This window comes from Lactuca virosa, chromosome 4, assembly GCF_052849685.1.
Source record: "Lactuca virosa cultivar CGN04683 chromosome 4, Lactuca_virosa_CGN04683_v6, whole genome shotgun sequence".
NCBI lineage: Eukaryota > Viridiplantae > Streptophyta > Magnoliopsida > Asterales > Asteraceae > Lactuca > Lactuca virosa.
The window spans coordinates 98,119,402-98,141,637 of NC_136429.1; the positions used below are offsets into that span (position 1 = coordinate 98,119,402).

The 22,236-nt window shown below is 40.1% G+C and overlaps 1 pseudogene; it reads right to left on the minus strand.

The window, feature by feature from the left end:
* Nucleotides 1–327: 327 nt before the first annotated feature.
* Nucleotides 328–21,011, minus strand: LOC145104809 (uncharacterized; annotated as a pseudogene).
* Nucleotides 21,012–22,236: the final 1,225 nt, after the last annotated feature.

The following is a 22,236-nucleotide window of genomic DNA, read 5'->3' on the forward strand; positions in this document are numbered from 1 at the left end:
GGGACGAAATTTATTAAGGGTTTGTGAATTTGTAATGTCCTAGTTTAATTAAATAAGTTATAAGTAATGTATATAAGTGTGTATGTATATGTGAAATAATTATGAAGTATAACGTGTTGCTATGAACTTAAAGGTTAAGGACATTTTGGTCATTTACTATGATTTGTAAGTTGAATCTTTGTTGAAAGTATAAATTATGTCATTATGCTTAAAGAAGATGATATAAAGTTAAGGAAAAGGATAAAGGATCAATACGTGGGAGGCGGTGATTATTTGACATAAACCAAAATACTTGTCTCGGAAAGAAAGATATCCTAATAAATCAGCTCACTCTTCTCCAGACGAACCTTCGATGTCTTTAACATCCCCTTCCACTCCAACATTTTGCACAATCTCTCCCTTATCATCAATTGCTCCTCCTATTCCCTCTTCACCTTTCCTTAAGGCCCTCTCCCACTTCGCTCTATCCCAACGATTTGTCTTATTTTCTTGAAAATCATCCATCATCTTGAACCTGACCTCTAACATTGAAATTGCGGTAAAATTATTTGCTTCTTCCTCTATCTCAGCCAAGAAGTTCTTCAATCCATCTTGCTCCTCGACCACTTTTTCCAATTCCTCTTTTTATCATTTAACTCACCATTTTTAAGATATAACTCACCATTCTTAGCATTTAATACTTTTACCTTATTTAAAAGGTTTTTATCTTTCTTTTTCAAATCTTGTTTAGCTTGTTTTTTCACATCTTCCAAATCCTTCTCTAACTCTTTAGCTCCTTTTAGCATTAAGTTTCTAGCCTACACCGAAGATATCTAGTCAAGACTAATATTTGAAAAAGAACATATAAACTAAAACTTACACATTAATTTAATGATATCATCATTAGTTTAATCTCAAAAGGATTCAGCCCTTTGGAAATTTCTTGTCCTAATTCTAATACAATCCTTCTTTTCTTCGGCTCTAGAATTTTATGCTTAATGTCCAACTTTCTCACGACCACAGAAGAAGGCTTCTTAGTTTTGATGATAGGTGTTAAAGATAGAACATCATTAACATTGAAATGAGAACCAACAGGAGCACCTAATCAAATAAGATAAATTAATTAGTATCCGAACCAATGATTACCAAGTTTGTATTTAACCGACCTATATAAACAACAATCGGTTTTGAATCCGTGGCCACCAAAGCGCTGGCCAAATTCGCCTTACAGATAAAATCTGCCAGGACCTTAAAACTTCTTTTTTCTTCTCAGTGTCTTCACGACCAGGGCAGAGCTCATCAAACTTTGGCACTGTCCATGAATAGAAGGGAGGAGTATTCATTAAAAGAAAACATAAGAGTAAATCGACCCAAGATATAAAATCTCTACCTTCTGTCACCCAATTTTTGAAAGGAGGAAGAACTTGTCCAAGGGAAGAAACATTGACAAATAAAAATCGTGTAACACCCCGATTTACTGGATGTGGAACTTGAGAATTTTATTCACATAATAGGACCTACTCGACGAGTTGGTTGGTCCCAACTCGTCGTGTAGGAGTTTATCAGGACGCGCGGAATATGAAGCCTACTCGTCGAGTTGGGGGACTAAACTCGACGAGTTGAGGTTTTTGATGAAACCCTAATTATTCGGGCTTGCACCCTATTTAAAGGACTTTAACTTCTTTACCCCGCCTCCCTCATCACTTTATCACTCAGAGAAAAACCCTAATCGAGATACTTCCTATTTTGATAGTGTATTAGGCTAAGAGGGTGTATTTTGGTGCATTCCTTGAAGGAACTTGAAGAGTGAAGAACTTGGAATAATAAGGATTCATTAGATACAGTGTTCATACAGTTGTAGCATCCATTTAGAGGTAAAAAGTCTTTACCTTGGCTTACCATTTCTTAGATCTCTTCTTATGTGAGTTTATGGGCATGTTGGTGCAAAATGAGGGACATTCTCGGGTTAAACTTGTCCAGGGGGTATAGTTGTAGATCTGGACTCCTCTAGGCCCTCATGTACATAAATTCTAAAGCTTTATTAAGCTTTGTCCCTTCTCTATGCCCTAAACCCTTCTTGAGCTTAGTTTTGGGTGTTTTAGCCTTGTGAGGCCTTGCATGATCGTAAAGTGAGCAACTTTACGTGGTAACTTCATCCTAGGAGGTTGGATCTGGAGTTTGGAGCATTGGAATCGAATGGAATGAGTTTAATGTGTAATGGCTGAAGAACTCGACGAGTTGAGTTGGGTTTTCCCGTTTTTGGATTCATAGTGAACTCGACGAGTTGGTGGGACAACTCGACGAGTGGTTAGGGTTTTCCCCGATCTTCTGGACTCTGCATGGACTCGACGAGTTGGCTAGCAACTCGGTGAGTTTACTCGGACTTTCGTGATTTACTGAGTACTCAGGAACTCGACGAGTTCATGAGTTGCACTCGACGAGTTGGGTCAGCTTTGACTGATGACTTCTGTTGACTTTAGGGTTTTGGTCAAGAGGTAGATTTCGGAGGCCATGGTGGGGCGAAGTCTAGACCAGCAGTTCGAGTGTGGGATATATTGCTTTATCCTGCAAGGTGAGTCTTCTCATTGTACGTACCTGAGTGTTAATATTGTGTGACCGGAGGGTCTTGCCTGAGTTATTGACCGGAGGGTCTTATGTGCTTATACTGAGTTATTGATCGGAGGGTCTTATGTGCTTATACTGAGTTATGTGATATCATGCATTTTGTCTTTGTGATTTATGTTGTATATTATTTTCTGCCTTATTGAGTTAGGACCGGAGGGTCCATACCGAGTTGTGAGGCCGGAGGGTCCTCACTGAGATACCGGACTGGAGGGTCCAACCCGAGTTGTGAAACCGGAAGGTCTTCACTGAGACACATGACCGGAGGATCCTTATCAAGATATAGCCATGAGAGGCTAATTATTTGTGCATGGAATTTTGGGGAACTCACTAAGCTCCGTGCTTATAGTGTTGTGTAAAATGTGTTTCACGTACCTCTCAGGGTCGTGGGAAGGCACCGGCATGATTGTACACACCAGCTAGAGATTATGTATTGAGGATTCTGGGATATTATCAAACATTTTGTTGTCTTGTGTTTTGAACAACTTATAAATGTTATTTTGAGAAATGTGAAACTGTGTTTTGTGAGGTTTTAAAAATGAAAATTTTATTTGAAAAATTAGAGTGTTACAAATCGCTTCTTCCAATCATGGTCAGCTGGGGAACTTTTCAAAACCATGTAAGGATTTGAAGTTTTGATCTTGAGATCAATGTTACAATACCCAAAGGTCTAAATGTTATAAACACTCACAATCTCGGGTAGCCCAATATTTATGCCTTTAGATTCATTCAAACGATGAATCCAAAATAGGATACGACATACATCCGGCATGACTTGAGCATAAGAAAATGCAGTGATTTTAATGAATTCTGAGATCAATGGAGGTAAGGGAAACAATAACCCAATAGAAAATGGGAATTCACAAAAACACGTCCATGTAAGGGAAAGATAGTCTGATTTCAATATTGATTCAGGAACCGTAAAAATAGTACCTGAGGAAACATACATGATGAGCGGAGTAGCTCAATATCGGCATTATAGAAGGTACTAGTTTCACTTTCATCCCATGGAAACATTACCAAGTCAATAAATTCTTCAATAATATGAGCATTAGACCTAGCCCGAGACCAGGTAAGCTTCTTCCCCGTGACGAAACTAAGGGCAAACAAGAAAAGAAAAATTACCTATGATCATAGCTTAATGGGAGCAGCAGCTTGGATTCATACAAGGGTTTGTTCCGAAAATCCAAGCCCTTCAAAATTCAAGTTTACTATGAAAACGGATGGATAGGATTAATCTTGGAAAAGCGATCCATGTCACATCATAATTTGCTGAGAAAATTTTATGCCTAGAAATGTCCAATCTTCCTAGATCCTGGATTGAAGAATTTTGGGGGCAATTGTTGTGAGTAGAAATTTTGGCTTACCATTTTTATATCTTGAACTTGAACTAACATCCCATGCAAACCCAAGATCTTGGATGTATTAAGTATCTTGGTCTGCCATCGTATTTATTGTGATATCTTGTGTAGGGACTTCAGGCTCAATGAAAAAAGAAAATACCAAGTCAAATACACGTGGTCCATGCCTCATGAATGTTGAAGACTCTAGAGAAAGTCGGGTCAAGCAAAGATCAAGGAGAATCCCAAAAATATCGGAATTATGGTTATTCTTGTTATGTATAAAAAAGACTAGTTGATCGATGCACACACAGACACTTTCACTACTTCTTCTCTAATTCTTTCGACACTTGAGCACATTCACATTATTTCCAAGATCAACTAGCACATGTAATTTTATTTCAATTTAATACAAGTTCTAAGGCAAGTGGTTTCATCACCTCCCGAAGTTTTATGTTGGATATCCAAAATGATTAACGGCTTTCCTCATAATGCTCTATGTTCTTGCGCTTATTTTTATTTACTTATTGTTGTTTGATCTACAAACACTTATTTCATTGTTTGTTTGATCGTTAATCTGTTTTCAAATCAAATTATCAAGATACTTTGTGGTATCTTGCTACCTTTTTAAGTTTCTTAAAGCTTCATTATGCATACTCATTTTGAACATTATTTTTGTCGCTAAAACATTCATTTGCATCTCAAAAATACTACACTATAACTTAATAGATTTTCGAATACCATTATTTTCCACTCTAGATCTTGGGCAATGACAAGATCTTCGGCATATTCCAAAATGTTAAGCACTTTGGTTTTTAACATCCTATTTCCAACATCACACCGTAATTCCTAATTTGATTACAAAATTAGTTTGTTAATTTTTAACCAAAACAACCTGCTCTACTTTTGGAGCAAACTGCGCAACATTTTTAAAATTCATTTGATTGCTTTAAAATGTTAATGTAAATCTGAATAGTTTCTATAAGGATTGTTTCACTAAATCTTCTTCGTGATCAAACAAGTCTAGTGTTTGTTTTTTTCTACTTTGCCCTTCTACCAATTGCTAGAAGTGGAGCGGCCTATTAGATTTGATGTTATAAAAAAAAGTAAAAAAGAAAAAAAGAAAAATCTATTGTGGCCAAGACTACAACGCGAACCAACTGCGCATGTATTATACGTTTTTTTCCATAGAAACTCAAAAAACAGTAAATTTTAGACTTACCAACTTTAAGGATTATAACTTTAATAGAAAATAAATATCCTTCTATTTATTCATTTTATTCATCCTTCTATCATTTTTAAATGAGGATTAGTATAATAAAAAAAATTAATATAACAAATGTCACAATTTTAAACGTAGGAAGATGGTTGGAGAAAAAAAAATAAAAGGTTATTTGATTTCTCTAATTTTAATCGTCCAAAGTTCAGATTTTAAAATTTATAAAAAGAATATTTAGGTTTCATAATTAAAGTTATAATGGTTTCTTAAAATTATTCTGAATAAAGTACATATTTATATTTTGATGAACTGGCTTTACTCGCAAAGTGATATTATGAATGCAGAAGCGATCTCGTCCATTTAATGAAGTATTTGCATGCATATTGATGGGAGGGAAAATGACCTGGCTATAAACGTGTAGTAGAGATCTTCACATTAATGTAAACTACAGAATCAGATGAAAACTTGTTTCATCAAATATTTTCTATGCTACTAGCACGTGTAAAAATATATATTTACTTGTATTACACCACATATCCAACCTTGCCATAAATGTGGTTTCATTAAAAAGGAAATCCATTAAGAAAATGTACTAAAGAAATATATATATTTTTTACAAAGACGTCTTAGGTCTTAAATTCATGAAGTCGAATAGAGAATATGAGCATATTGGATTGTTGTTTCAAAAAATATATATACTTTGTTACGGTGGAGGATATCCATATCTCCCACCAATTTGTCATATCATTCAGGGTTGGTCCAGACGGTGGGCAATCCAGGCGACCGCCCAGGCCCAAGTCTCCAGGGGCCCAAAATTTATGGGTTATGTAGTATATATATATATATATATATATATATATATATATATATATATATATATATATATATATATATATAAATGATTTTAGGGCTTAAAGTTGGTTCAAACTCAAACTATCTAAAAAGATAAACAATTTGGTTTGCTTGTTATTGTTAAATGAATGCGTTTATACTGAAGAACAAATGATTTTTTTTTTGAATCTTTATTAAATTTGTCTTTAAGGAACCCTTTTTTTCTTTTCGCCCCGGACCCATATACGTTTGGACCGGCCCTGATATCATTATCACATCATTTTTTTATTTTCTCCTTTCAACCCATCTCATCTAATAACACATGCAAACTATCTTTTTTATCCCTCCTAATCAACTTATTTGTTTATTTTAAAGTAAATACAAACTAATTAAAAGCATATAAAACTCATTCAAATAATATTAAAAACATACAAAACTAATTCACGAACTATTTAAAAACATATTAACATATTTTGATATATGTTTTTTTGCATAACGTACAACCAACTAATGTTTAGGATAAAAATATTTGAGCGGCTTCACTAAACTCGGATATCCACCTTCCTTAATCCGCTTCTTGGCGGAATCACTAGCTCAAAGGTATGCTCGGTAACTCCGGTACTCCACCCTTCTTTTAAGCCCATACCCACCCTTCATATATATATATATATATATATATATATATATATAATAAGTATATGCATAAAAATAAGTATATGACATATGCATATGCATATGAATTGAATAAGTATATGATATATGCATATGAATAAGCATATGCATATGAATAATTTTATACATATGCATAACAATAAGTATATGCATATGCATATTCATAGGTATATGCGTATGCATATTCATAAATAAATGCATTTTCATATGAATAAGTATATGCATATGCATAAGAATAAGTATATGCATATCCATATGAATAAGTATGTGCATCTGTATATGCATAAGAATAAGTATTTATGCATAAGCCAATTAAATACGTATGATTATAAAAAACTATATATTAAGGGTATCTTCATCTTTTAATAAAAAGGCAAACAGAATTAAATTCCTTGCACTCTCCCCTAGGAATGGTGAAATCCATCATGGTATTTAAAGAACGCCAACGAAACTGAATTTCATCCATTTGATAACCGAACAAGCTCTTAATAGTATCTAGAAGGAATTACCATATAGAGCCAGATGAGATGATGATGGGAGCTTGATTTCTTCTGTGCTACAAAATCCATATACATATAAACTCGATGTTGAATCTTCTTCTGTGCTCCACAATCCCTAATTTATGTTTCAAACTTTGTTTGTACACTCATATCACTCCCTGCAATCACTACATGTATTGATGGCACTTGTAGCTTCTTTTCTTTGATCAATTGTAAGCTCTCATAAAATGAGCATAAAAATAAGTCTTTCCCTTTTCCCCATGAAACACCTGCACATTGCCACATAATTATTATATTATACATCACAAAAGTTTAAACTTTTGTTAGAAAAAAGAAAAAAGTTATAGAATGTCTTACTATTGATGGCTGCAAACAATATGTCATCATTCCAGACTCCAAGGGACTCCCTAACATGCTCTCGAAGAATCATTTTGGCTATAATATCTTCAGCAACATCCATAAGTTCTTTTTTGTTACCAAGGTGAACTACATACGTCTTTGGCATCTTAATTCTGCAATTTAAAGCATTACTTTGATACTCAATTCCGCAATCCCTACACGACAACTCTTCTAAGTTATCAACTCATACTCGTGACCCTTACAAGGGTCACTCAATCCCAGTCAATGTCCAAGTCAAATCCATGGTCAAAGTCAACTTTGATCAAAGTCAACATCTGGTTGACTCGACTCGCCGAGTTGGCCCGCCAACTCGTCGAGTCCCCATGACCACAAAAGTCATAAATCTGTTCCTACCCGTCGAGTCTAGCAAGAGCTCGACGAGTTCGCCTTCAACAACACATCAGACAAATCTTCAACCGACTCGCCGAGTTCGTTCTTGAACTCGCCAAGTTCATCTTCATCCATAAGAAGATGTTCAGTCGATGACTCGCCGAGTTCCTCTTGAACTCACCGAGTCCGTCTTCATAAGTTGGGAGATTGCCTTGGACTCGCCGAGTCTGTTCTTACACTCGTCGAGTCCCATGATTCCCAGGTCCCTTTACGTGTCCAAACAACTAAGGGGTTTTCGATCCTAACAACTGGTCCATCTACGGAAGGGATTTGGAGGTCAAAACACCCCGGCTCGCCGAGTCCCAAGAACGACTCGTCGAGCCCAACCTTGACTATTACTATACAGTCGATTTAAATGGGTCTTAACACATCAAAATCATAGATCTGGCCTTCTATTGACCATTTTACACGTAAAGCTCCAAACTTGGTGCACATGCATTGGGTCTTTCGCTCAAAAAGCCATAAAAGGTGTTCTACAAGATGCATGGGGCTCTCATGGCCTTAAATCCGAAAATGGCTTGGAAAGCCCTGAATGTACCCAAAGTCCAAACTTCTAAGAATGAATATCACATGGAAGACCAAGACAGGGGTATTTTACCTTGATTGAGTTGGAAGTGGACCAAAATATCTGGATCTCAAAGCCTCATCTCGAACTCACAAGCTTCTTTCTTCTTCTCAAGCTTCACACTTCACTAAATGCACTAAAATGACCTTAAAACACACAAAAACGGCTAGGGTTTCGATATACAGCTCTCTGGGAGTGATAAGGGCAATGGAGGCTGAGATAAAGTGTTTAAATAGGGTGCAAACCCTCAAATTTAGGGTTTCACTCAAACAGCACCTACTCGCCAAGTCAGTCTCCGACTCGTCGAGTAGATCACTTAAACTTCCCGCGGATCTCGTCTCTACTCGACGAGTTGGGCCATCAACTCGTCGAGTCCCAGAGAAAATACATACAATTCTTGAATAAAATACATACCAGGAATCAGGTGTTACAAATCTCCCCCCACTTATTTTAGACTTAGTCCTCGAAGTCTGCCACTGGGTTCTGAAAAAGCTCGGGGTAGTGCTCCCTCATCTCTTCCTCCAGCTCCCAAGTCCATTCTGATCCCTTTCGGTGCTGCCATTGCACCTTCACCAACTCCACCCTCTTGTTCCTCATGTCCTTCGACTTCCTGTCGAGGATCGCCACTGGCCGCTCGATGTAATTCAGGCTGTCATCCACCTGAATATCCTCCAAGGGTACAACTACCGAATCGTCCACGAGGAACTTCCGTAACTGGGAGACGTGAAACGTACTGTGAATCTGACTGAGTTCGGCTGGTAGGTCCAGTCTATATGTCACCTTGCCCACCCGGGCTACAATATGGAAAGGTCCAATATATATGGGGCCCAACTTGCCCCGCTTCCTGAATTGGATGATGCCTTTCCAAGGCGACACCTTCAGGAGGACCATATCCCCGACCTGGAACTCTAGGTCTGATAGGCGCTTGTCAGCGTAACTTTTCTGCCGACTCTGAGCAGTCTGAAGCCTGCTCCTAACCTGCTGAATTCTCTCTATCGTCTTGAGCACCACTTCGGTGCTCCCCATGACCCTCTGTCCAACTTCGCCCCAACATATCGGGGTCCTGCACTTCCTTCCGTACAACATCTCGAAGGGAGGACGGTCGATACTCGCGTGGTAGCTGTTGTTGTAGGAGAACGCTGCTAATGGAAGGTAGGTATCACAGCTACCACCGAAGTCTAGAACGCAGGCCCGCAGCATATCCTCCAAAGTCTGGATGGTCCGCTCACTCTGACCATCCGTCTGCGGGTGGAACGTTGTGCTGAAATGCAGACGAGTACCCAACTCGTCGTGAAACTTCTTCCAGAACCTGGAAGTAAACCGCACGTCTCGGTCTGAAATCACCGAAACTGGCACTCCGTGCCGAGCTACTACCTCTCGGATATAGATGTCGGCCAACTTCTCGGCCGAAATGCTCTCCAGGATCGGTATGAAATGGGCACTCTTGGTCAACCGATCCACGATAACCCAAATCGAATCCACTCCCCGTGCAGTCCTGGGAAGCTTGGTGATGAAGTCCATAGTAATATCTTCCCATTTCCACATGGGAATGTCTAATGGCTACATCTTTTCGTGTGGCCTCTGGTGCTCCGCCTTGACCTTCCTGCAGGTCAAGCATCGCTCTACGTATCAGGCGACGTCCCGCTTCATGCAGGCCCACCAGTAATCGGGTCGAAGATCCCTGTACATCTTCGTCGCCCCGGGATGAATCGAGAATCGGGATTTGTGCGCCTCCTCCATCAGAACCCGACACACACCCCCATGATAGGGAACCAACACCCTGCGGTGTAGCGTCAATAACACACGGCCATCATAGTCGAAGGAGGAAATATGTCCCACAATACGCTCGCTCTTCCGATGTTCCTCCTTCATAGCCTCCTACTGGGCCTCTCGGATCTGCTCCAAAAGAGGAGTGACCACCGTCATCCTCATGCAGATGTCTCGGATCGGCGCTGCCTTGCGGCTAAGTGCATCGGCCATGACATTGGCCTTCCCCGGGTGGTAGAGGATCTCGCAATCGTAATCCTTCACCACATCTAACCACCGACGCTGCCTCATGTTTAGATTCGGCTGATCCATGAGATACCTCAAACTCTTGTGGTCCGTGTAGATGGTACAACGGACCCCATAGAGGTAGTGTCGCCAAATCTTGAGGGTGAAGACGACCGCCCCCAACTCCAAATCATGCGTCGGGTAGTTCGCTTCATGAGGCTTCAGCTGCCTCGAAGCGTAAGCGATAACGTGCCCTCTCTGCATCAATACCGCGCCCAACCCTGAGATGGACGCATCACAATACACCACAAAATCCTCCACGCCCTCGGGTAGGGCGAGAATCGGCGCCTCGCACAGTCTCCGTCTCAACGTCTCAAACGCTGCCTGCTGCTCAGGCCCCCAGCGAAAGACAACGGATTTCTTCGTCAGTCGCGTCAAGGGTACGACTATTTTGGAGAAGTCCTGAATGAACCTCCAATAATAGCCTGCCAGTCCGAGGAAACTCCGAATCTCAGATGGAGACTTCGGAACCTCCCATCTCATCACGGCCTCCACTTTGGCCGGGTCGACCAATATCCTGTTCTGGTTGACAAGGTGTCCAAGAAAATGCACCTCGCGCAACCAGAACTCGTACTTGGAAAACTTGGCATACAAGCTCTCCCTCCTCAGGGTATCTAACACCTCTCGCAAGTACTCCTCATGATGCTCCTGCGTCTTGGAGTAAACCAAGATGTCATCTATGAGAACTATCACAGACCGATCTAGCATCGGTCTGCACATGCGGTTCATGAGGTCCGTGAACGCGGCAGAAGCATTGGTGAGCCCGAAGGGCATCACCACGAACTCGTAGTGGCCATACCGAGTCCGAAAATCAGTCTTCTATATATCCTCATCCCTGACTCTCATCTGATGGTATCCTGACCGCAAGTCAATCTTGGAAAACCAAGATGCTCCCTGGAGTTGGTCGAACAAGTCGTCTATCCTCGGGAGTGGGTAACGGTTCTTCACCGTTACCTTGTTCAGCTCCCAGTAATCTATGCACATATGATGCGACCCGTCCTTCTTCTTGACAAACAGGATCGGGGCTCCCCAAGGCGAACTACTCGGCCTGATAAATCCTTTGTCTAACAGCTCCTGCAGTTGCGTAGACAACTCCTGCATCTCGGGAGGAGCCAACTGATATGGTGCCTTGGCTATCGGTGCCGCACCAGGGACTAGGTCGATCCTGAAATCCACATGTCGCTCCGGAGGTATCCCAGGCAACTCCTCTGGGAATACATCTGCTTAATCTCGCACCACCGGAATATCGCTCACCGCCGCATTACCCGCCTCCCGGGTATCCATGACATAGGCGACATACCTAGTGCAACCCTGTTGTAGATAGCGCCTAGCCCTCGCTGCCGAACATAGAGTTGGTCCGTGCTGTGGCCTCTCGCCCTGGATCACCAACTCTCCTCCACTTGGGGTCCTAATCCGAACTAACTGATGCGCGCTGTCGATCACTGCCCCATTGGGGCTCAACCAATCCATGCCTATAATCACCTTGTTCCCGCGCAATGGAATGGGAACCAAGTCTACCTGGTAGCACTCCTCGAATAGCCTCAACACACAATCTCTGAAAACCTGCGAGGCTCGGACTGATCGGTCAGCAATCTCCACCTCTAGAGGGCAATCCAGCATGCCCGAAGACTCAGGGAACCTCTTGCTAAGTGTAAGAGAAACAAATGATCGAGTAGCACCTGAATCAAACAACACCTGAACTGGAATGTCGTTCACATGGAACGATCCTAACAAGGCAGATAACATAGCACATAAATATCATAATCAACATATAATAAAAGCTAGGGAGAGGAAATCATACCCGTCACCACATCGGGTGCGGCGCGTGCCTCCTCAGTAGTCAACTGGAAGGCTCGGCTCCTCACTGTTGGAGCCTCTGTCTTGCCCTGTCGGCCATCCGTAATCCATAGGGTTGCTGGAGCTGGCGCCTTCACTGGCGCTGCTGCTGTCAACTGGGGGCAATTGGCCTTTTTATGGCCTCGCTGGTTGCAGTGAAAACACAGCAACTCTGATGTCTGGAACGTGGGCGCAGGGGCGGTAAAATCCCTGCTGAAGTGCCCCGTCTTTTCGCACTTATAGCAGCCTGATGACCCTAGTCTACACACCCCCTCGTGCGGCTTGCCGCACTTTCCGCAGCTGCTCCGGCCCTGATGGCCCTTCGACCTAACATCGAATCCCTTGGGTTTCTTCCTCGAAACCCCAGTCGCCTGTCCCTCTTCCGCCTTCTGTAACAAACCGTTATTTCAAACCTATGTAATAATGTAGGTCAATTTGTAGTTCTTTTTAAAATAATAAAGAGAAATTTTAGCATACTGTGTATATTTACATAATTGACCCTCAAAAATAAATTATTAAACAATCTCGATTGGGATGAACCAAGTGGTAGAGATTGTAACAAGGTTTCCAAAAACATAAAGAACACTAAAATCCGAGTTATAACGAAGAAGTTATGACCAATCGAAGATCCGCGACAAAACCGACAAAACACTGTTCAGTGTAAAAACTGAATTTTCAATAAAAGGCTTTTTAGCCTTAACAATCTAAATGAAAGTTGTAGTTTATGTTAAACCGAGAACTTTCATAAAAAGAACGACAAAATCTGACTTCGTATGAGGAAGTTATGATTTTTCTAAGTTTCAGTATAGCAGTGTACAGCTAAAAACTCGAAATAATGATCGAGTGATTTTTAGCCGACACAACCTAAACGAGAACTGAAGGTCTCGTCAATAGTAGTACAACGGTAAAAAGACAGACAAAAACGAACGTCGGATGAAGAAGTTATGAATTTTTAACGGATTTCCTGTCCCGGTCTGTTAAAAATAATAATATTAAAAATAAAGTCAAACTCAGCCGACGAAGTCTAAACGAAAGTCGTAGAGTATAATTTTACCTACGCGTGCATATACAGAACGTTGAAAACGGAGCTTGTATGCGAAAGTTATGATTTTCGCAAGTTTTTGGCACAAAAATCGAGAAATGTTGAAAACCGCGCAATTTCGCATGGCGGACCTTCGGCCACATCACCTCGCATGCGAGGCCTCCACCTGTCACCTTCTGATTGGACCGATGTCCTCCGTGTCACCATTTGATTGGACTGAGACCGACGTCCAATAAGCAGCCGACAACCTTCGCAGGAGACACCCCCGGACACCCCTCGGACACATGCCCTCTTCCCATTGGACCGAAGTTCGGTCCACTCAGAAGCCAACACGTCCGATGCCTCTCCCCGTGTCCCCTTCGCATGTCCGACGCGTGCCAGTGACTCACCTCCTTCAGTCCGAGACTTCGGCCCTACATAAAGGTGCGAGGTCTTCCGAGATTTTACACTTTTCACCCCAAATTTCACACACTTTCATATTTTTCACTTCCACAAACTTATATACAACCCCTAAAGCCCCGGTATCAAGTCTAAAACCCTAAGCAAGCCTCGAAGCCCCGAGATTCCCGAGAAGTTAACCTCTCTGCAGTCGAAACTCTGCTCAATTTAAGCCGGTTTCTCGTCAAACAAACTCCTTTCCGGGAAACGAAACGCTGTCCAAATCACCACTTATCAAGTGAGTTCATACCCCCGTATTTTCATAATTTCTATTGTTTTAAGGGGGGGAATACAAGCATAACACAAGAACTTTGTGTTATAAAATCATGATTTCAAATCATGATAAAACGACATTAAATCATCAAAAATACTCAAAACATTAAACTCTTTTATAAACTTATATTTTTCCCCAAAATTCATATTTGTATATATATATATATATATATATATATATATATATATATATATATATATATATATATATATATATATATAAATAAGATTTAAAAGGCTTAGGACTAATAACTCATTCTGGGTCATTTTCCTTGTTTGGATGTGGGCTTATATATATATATATATATATATATATATATATATATATATATATATATATATATATATATATATATATATATATATATATATATAAGATTTAAAAGGCTTAGGACTGATAACTCATTCTGGGCCTTTTCCTTGTTTGGATGTGGGCTTATAGTACCGGTTATTTGTCCGAGTGTCATTTAAATTTTACTTATATATAGAATTGTATATGTATGTAAATATAAAACTTATTTCATCAGTTTAAATACCTTTGTAACATGTTGAGCAAGGGGTTACATGCAAAAAATAGTTAAATACCGATTCAGAAAGTACATATAAATTATAATAGGTATAATTTATGATACATAGAACAATAACTCATGCTTCAAGTATACTAGAATACACTGTTTTACAAGAAACAAGGGTTTTGATTCAAATCAAATCAAGGGTTTTCAATTGTCAAATACATGTTCGGAATACTAATTCAAGAATATACTGTCAATCATTTATTTCAGAATGATTGGGTTTTCATGACTAATATACATGTAACGTTTATATGCTTTTTATGAGTCATTCAGGTTGTTTAATTCATTTAGACAACCAAGGTAAAGTCCTGACATTATAACCAGAATCTCCAGCCAGGGGATCGAAACAAGTTGTGTGTAGATCTATGTTGGGATTGACAACCCCACACTCAGGCTGCTAGTTACAGTCAGGCATACACGCCAATGAGTGACAATTGTTATCAACAGTTTAAACGCCTACAAAGAGTTTGTTTCAGGCCATCCAGTCATAGTATGGTTATAATAACTCATTAAAAAGATATTAACAATACGTTAGTGTATAATCAACTAAACGTAAGTACACCTTCAAAGTACCAGTTTACAGAATACAAACTACAATGGTTCAATACAGTTTTCAATAACAGCTGGTGAAGCCAGGCACACTCTCAGTTACAAGTTTTACAAATACAGAACATTGGTTTACAAATAGAACGGTTTATGGGAATAAAACTACTTTTCATATACAACAGAAAATATAGGATTTTCTGGAACAGTTTACATATGCAAGATACAAAGACACCCTTTTAAACATAAACACTTATGCGCTCACTCAACTTTATGTTGATACTCCCTTTTCAAATTACTTGTATTCTCAGGGAAACAATAAACAGGTACTCCCCGAGCTTTTTGAGAAGATGGAGCTACTTTGAGTCATATCTTCTTCTTTTGTATAACTATTTTGGTCTCAATATACAATGATTGAACACATGTAAATACTTATACTTTTTAAATACAAAGGTTGTTTGTACTTTGATTACTATGATGCATGTGTTGTCATACTACAACTGAAGTCCTCCACCCCCAGACGTTTCCGCCGTCTGGTTTAGGGGTGTGACACCTTCCTCTTCCGGATGTGCTCCAAATCAATCTCCCTCTCCCTTGCCTTGGCGATCATAGAATCCAGGGTCGGGCAAGCTGAGTAGCTGACATGCTCCCGGATATCAGCTCGTAACATGTTAAGATAGCGGGTTTTTCGCATCTCCTCGTCTCCCGCATACTGGGGCACCAATAATTCCCTCTCCCGGAACTTGGCGGTAATCTCCGCCACTGACTCCGTCGTCTGCCTCATATCCAGAAACTCCCTGGCCAGCTGTTGAAGCTCTACAGCTGGCAGAAACTCAGACCTGAACCTGGTCACAAAGTCCGACCAAGTCATAGCCTCAATCACCGAGGCTCCCAACGAGTCACCAGCTGACTCCCACCAATCCCTGGCCCGGTCTCTCAAACAACCTGCAGCATATCGCACCTTCGACCCCTCATGGCAGAAGCTCGTCAACTGTGCAGACTCAATGTCTGCAATCCATCTCCTGGCTGCGATGGGGTCCTTAGCCCCATGGAAATCTGGCGCACCACTGCTCCTGAAGTCCTTCAAGGACAGTGTGCGTGATCCTGACTGACCGGATGCCATATCGCTCCTGAACGCCCTGAGGCGATCCTCCATCAACTCAATGATCCCTTCCTTGATCGACCCGAAAATCACCGGGGTCGACTCAAGGATGCCTCTAGTGATCTCCGAAGCAATGAAATCTCGTAGTCCCTCATCAACTGGCTCGGCACCTGATCCCGAACCTGATCCTGAACCGGATCCTGACCCTGAACCTCCTCCTCCGTGACGTGTGATCATCCCCATTCTGAAACATAACACATAACTGTCAGATTTATACATAAGCCTCGGGAGGTCTCAGACACTCTACTAGTTTCCTGGTTCTATCTCGGCCCTCCTTGACTCGAGTACGGATCCTCTGCTTTCAGTAGTACGGGCCCATACTACCTTCCACATCTATCCGTACTTTCCTTAAGGATTGCTTCGACTTCGCCAAGTCCCTTCTACTACTGTTGCATTCTTTTCCAATCTCGTCCTAGGCTTACCCTAGGGTAACTCTCTGACCTACTCTCCGCCATCAGCTGCATAAGGAACCCCTGCTACCCTTACCTAACTAGGTCGCGAACACCATTACATATCACTAAGACCAAATAATTCTTCGAATGAAAGGTCCTATCCCACAACGGTTAGACTCAAACAAGAGCTGCGCAGTAGGGCTAGACCTAACCTTCTGAAATTATTTCGTCCTTACAATATGTAACTTAACGTATTCGTTTACTAGTTAGCTAAAGATAACTAGGACTCCCGAAGCACAAAGCAACAGCATCCGGGCATTGAGTAACCCAATTCAATCATACTCTATTCGAGCTATCATATGACTGACTAATCAGAAACATCTTGCAGCTCAAAAACACATATAGCAGGCATATCAGGCATCATCCTAGATCCTTAGCCCTAATCTAGCATGCAGTTCTCATTCATATACAGTAGGCATATAAGGCATCCTTCCTAGATCCTCTAGCCCTAATCTAGCATGCAGTTCTCATAATCATATCATATCATCACATAACATGTATGGGTATCTTGGGGAAAACTTACTTGAGCTCGGCCGGTCGCGCACATCACACATCTTGTTCTTTTCCAAAGTTCCTTTTTCTCTTTTCAAACTTCTTTTCATAAAATGATTTTCTTTTGAAAATTTTCATACCACGTCCTCAGTTTGAGTTCAGACACAGCCGAGAGTGCATCCGAATCTCTCAAATTAAGGCTCTGATACCAACTTGTAACATCCTAATTTTCAAGGCCAAAAATTTCATTTTAATTAAGTAATTTATAAAATAGTTAACCCAAACATCGCCATTGTTACATCAATCCACAAAACCATAATATCATATCTAAAAACCAAATCACCAAAAGTAATGAAAACCGGAGTACAATCCCAGGAGTCTCATAGTGCGGAATCCAGTGTGTGTGTAATGTGTCGTTACCGCGCCGACTCCTTCCCCTCCGCTAAAGAGGTACCTGAAACCAAAATTGTAAACTGTAAGCACAAAGCTTAGTGAGTTCCCCCATCATACCACATACCATACGTAACACATACTGTCAGGCATACCGGGGTGCCCGACCTACCCAATTCCAGGCATATATGGGTGCCCGACCTACCCTGCTGAGCATACTGAGGTGCTCAACCTACCCCTTCTAGGCATACTGGGGTGCCTAACCTACCCCTGTCATACATATCGGGGTGTCCGACCTACCCCTCCGGTTTATCTCAACCGGTGACGGGGACTATTTCACCCCCTACTACTACCACATAATATCATATCGCATATATCATAATCTGTCTAGCATAGTTAGGCACTAATCTACCCCTTCGGTCCTATCGACCGGTAACCGGGGATTATTTCACCCTCTACTATCACTATCACATAACATCATATCATACTAGCATATAAACATAACAGGTAGTAGCAAACATAGGCAATTATCACAAAGACAATCATCTAACAACTCCTACTGGAGGGCCGGGATTGTGGCCGTAGACCCACCCCTACTGGAAGGTAACTCACCTCAATGTCGCGTAGTGTCTGTACTGATCTCGGTGTGGAAATCGCCTCTCCCCGACTCCGCAATCCCTACACGACAACTCTTCTAAGTTATCAACTCATACTCGTGACCCTTACAAGGGTCACTCAATCCCAGTCAATGTCCAAGTCAAATCCATGGTCAAAGTCAACTTTGGTCAAAGTCAACATCTGGTTGACTCGACTCTCCGAGTTGGCCCGCCAACTCGTCGAGTCCCCATGACCACAAAAGTCATAAACCCGTTCCTACCCGTCGATTCTAGCAAGAGCTCGACGAGTTCGCCTTCAACAACACATCAGACAAATCTTCAACCGACTCGTCCAGTTCGTTCTTGAACTCGCCGAGTTCATCTTCATCCATAAGAAGATGTTCAGTCGATGACTCGCCGAGTTCCTCTTGAACTCGCCGAGTCTGTCTTCATAAGTTGGGAGATTGCCTTGGACTCGCCGAGTCTGTTCTTACACTCGTCGAGTCCCATGATTCAAAGGTCCCTTTACGCGTCCAAACAACTAAGGGGTTTTCCATCCTAACAACTGGTCCATCCACGGAAGGGATTTGGAGGTCAAAACACCCCCGCTCGCCGAGTCCCAAGAACGACTCGTCGAGCCCAACCTTGACCATTACTATACAGTCGATTTAAATGGGTCTTAACACTTCAAAATCATAGATATGGCCTTCTAATGACCATTTTACACGTAAAGCTCCAAACTTGATGCACATGCATGGGGTCTTTGGCTCAAAAAGCCATAAAAAGTGTTCTACAAGATGCATGGGGTTCTCATGGCCTTAAAGTTGGCCCCTTTATGCCATGAGGCCCCTCCAATGACTCAGATCTGAAGTCAAGATTCCATGCACACCTCCCAAATCCGAAAATGGCTTGGAAAGCCCTAAATGTACCCAAAGTCCAAGCTTCTAAGAATGAATATCACATGGAAGACCAAGACAGGGGTATTTTACCTTGATTGACCTGGAAGTGGACCAAAATCTCTGGATCTCTAAGCCTCAACTCAAACTCACAAGCTTCTTTCTTCTTCTCAAGCTTCACACTTCACTAAATGCACCAAAATGACCTTAGAACACACAAAAACGGCTAGGGTTTCGATATACAGCTCTCTGGGAGTGATAAGGGCACTGGAGGCTGAGATAAAGTGTTTAAATAGGGTGCAAACCCTCAAATTTAGGGTTTCACTCAAACAGCACCTACTCGTCGAGTCAGTCTCCGACTAGTCGAGTAGGTCACTTAAACTTCCCGCGGATCCTGTCTCTACTCGACGAGTTGGGCCATCAACTCGTCGAGTCCCAGAGAAAATACATACAATTCTTGAATAAAATACATACCATGAATCAGGTGTTACAGAAGAAGTGGTTAAAGGAGTAGAAGTAAATAGATTTTAGAGATGTATGAGAGAGAAAAGGAGCATGTCATACTTTAAGTGTTCTTGATTCCTGTTCTCCCAATAATTAGTAGTTACATAGGAATCAATCATAGAGCCAGCAAGAAAAGGCAAGTGCTTAACATAATCCAGTTTGAAGTAATGACCTTGCATTACATGAATCCACCATAACACCTTTGGGAGGACTCAAGGAACATCTTTGTTTGACCAAGAAACCCCATTTTGTGAAGCATTTCATGAATAATTGTCCCCTAAAACCTAAAAACCCCATTTTCGGAAGCATGACTTTTTTCTTTTAATGTAAAACCTAACTATATCTTAATTTGTTTCAATAAATATACCAAAAAAAGAACTTAATTGTATATGTATTTCTGGTGGTTTCATCACATATCTACAGCATAAAAGGGCATGCTAAAAGGGAAAAAAATATACATGTTGTGGAGAGTCTTCTTCAATCTCACTACAAAAGCATACTTGTGTCATCCTTTGTGCATATAAGGATCTTGAAGACACTAAACAATACATACATAATGTTGTCACTAGACAGTACAACATCCAACCATTTTCCAGCAACAGTTGTGTTTAAAACTACCAAATCAGCTTTTAGGTTGTATCTATGGCTTCTTTACCCTTAGAAGAGAAGACTTGAAATATAATTGATAGCCTTAATTCATATATTCATAAAATGTGGCAATGGAAGAATATGTACATGTACCTCACGATCCAACATCTTGTTCTCCAAATTATATACTACTTCATATGTTCCAGTTGGTTTTTGGTTTGTAATCCAACAAACTTCAGCACCAACACCACGTAATAAAAATGATATCTCCATCATAAGCAATGGACCACCAGCAAATGGAAACGGAGCAAGGTATTAGGTAACCACATAAATTAATAATTGAACAAGAAAGTGTAGAATGTGAATTACCAAAAAGATATAGTTTATAACAGACAAGAAGAACGAGTTTAGACTTCACGAAATTAAGGGGGCTCGCAACTCCGATCTGAGGCGATGCCTTCTCCTTTGTCTTCTCTGTCGATTGGAACCGATTATCTTTAATGGGGGCATCGAAATGTTGGCGATCACATGAATGATCATAAGTCGGCCTACTAATAAACACTACAACGGCGGAGATAGATAACACGGCTAACAATAGCAACAACCATCGATTCTTCTGGAAACATAGTGTTGAGAATCTTGTTGACAGTTTCGCCATAGCTACAATTTAGTAAATTATCGCTATTGTAGCTGATCCAGGTCTCCGCATTGGTCTAGGTTTTGCATCTCATCCGGTTACGAATAGAATGCTACAGATGTTATGAAATGGCGATGGGAGCTGATTTGTGTGAGCCTCCAATGGTTCTTCAAAAATATTTATTTAAAAAAAAATTATGCATTTGGTAGATGCATAGTTCGTTGGTTCACTCCCTAAAAAGGAGTTCGCTATTGAACTTTATATATATATATATATATATATATATATATATATATATATATATATATATATATATATATATATATATATATATATATATATATATATATATATATGATCAAATGTAAATCACATATATTGTGTAAATATATAAATCAATTCTAACCACTAAAATTTCATAATCAATGGTTGTGATTAACAGTTGAATATAACTATTTTTAAAATAAAAAATATATAAACTATCTAAATAAAACCATTTAAAGGGTAATATGGACTTTTTATATATTTTGAATTATGGAAAGGAAGATTTTCTTGGATTCACATTTTTGACCTTCTTTTTAAGTTTCAATTAATTTTAAATTTTAAAATCAATTTTGATTTCTAACTACAATCCGGTTTCATTCTCCAATCTATGATTCTTCTTTTGATTTCATTCTTTAAATAATGAAGACTTTATGTGAAATAAAAATGACATTTTTTTTAAGAATCAAAATCATTTTTAAATAATTACAACCATAAAACGAGTGATGTATATGAAATATTATGTGAGAATGGGTGAGAATGAGGTGAGCATGAGATATAATTTCACAAATCATGTAACATTGTTTGAGAATATGAACATTATAGAAAATATGTAATGACATTCTTAAAAAATTACAAACATTTTGATAATATTTTTGTGAGAATGGAAGAAATTACATTCTTAAAGAATAATAATGAACATTCGTAAAGAATATTTTGTCATAATGGAGCAAACATAAGTATGATTGAAAGCATCATCAGATAATGTATTCTGAAAGAATATCCTACCAAAAGCGAAGGAAAGAATCATGTTTATTATGTACGTGTCTTCTTCAGAAGGAACAAGAAGATCAAGCCCTCATTTTTCTTCAATCAAACATAAGTTTCTCCCATTTTAATCTCAATTGCATAACTTTGTTTTTTTGTGAAGCAATACAGGAAGATTGTACATCCTGTTTCGAGAAGTTCTTATTTTAGGATTGTG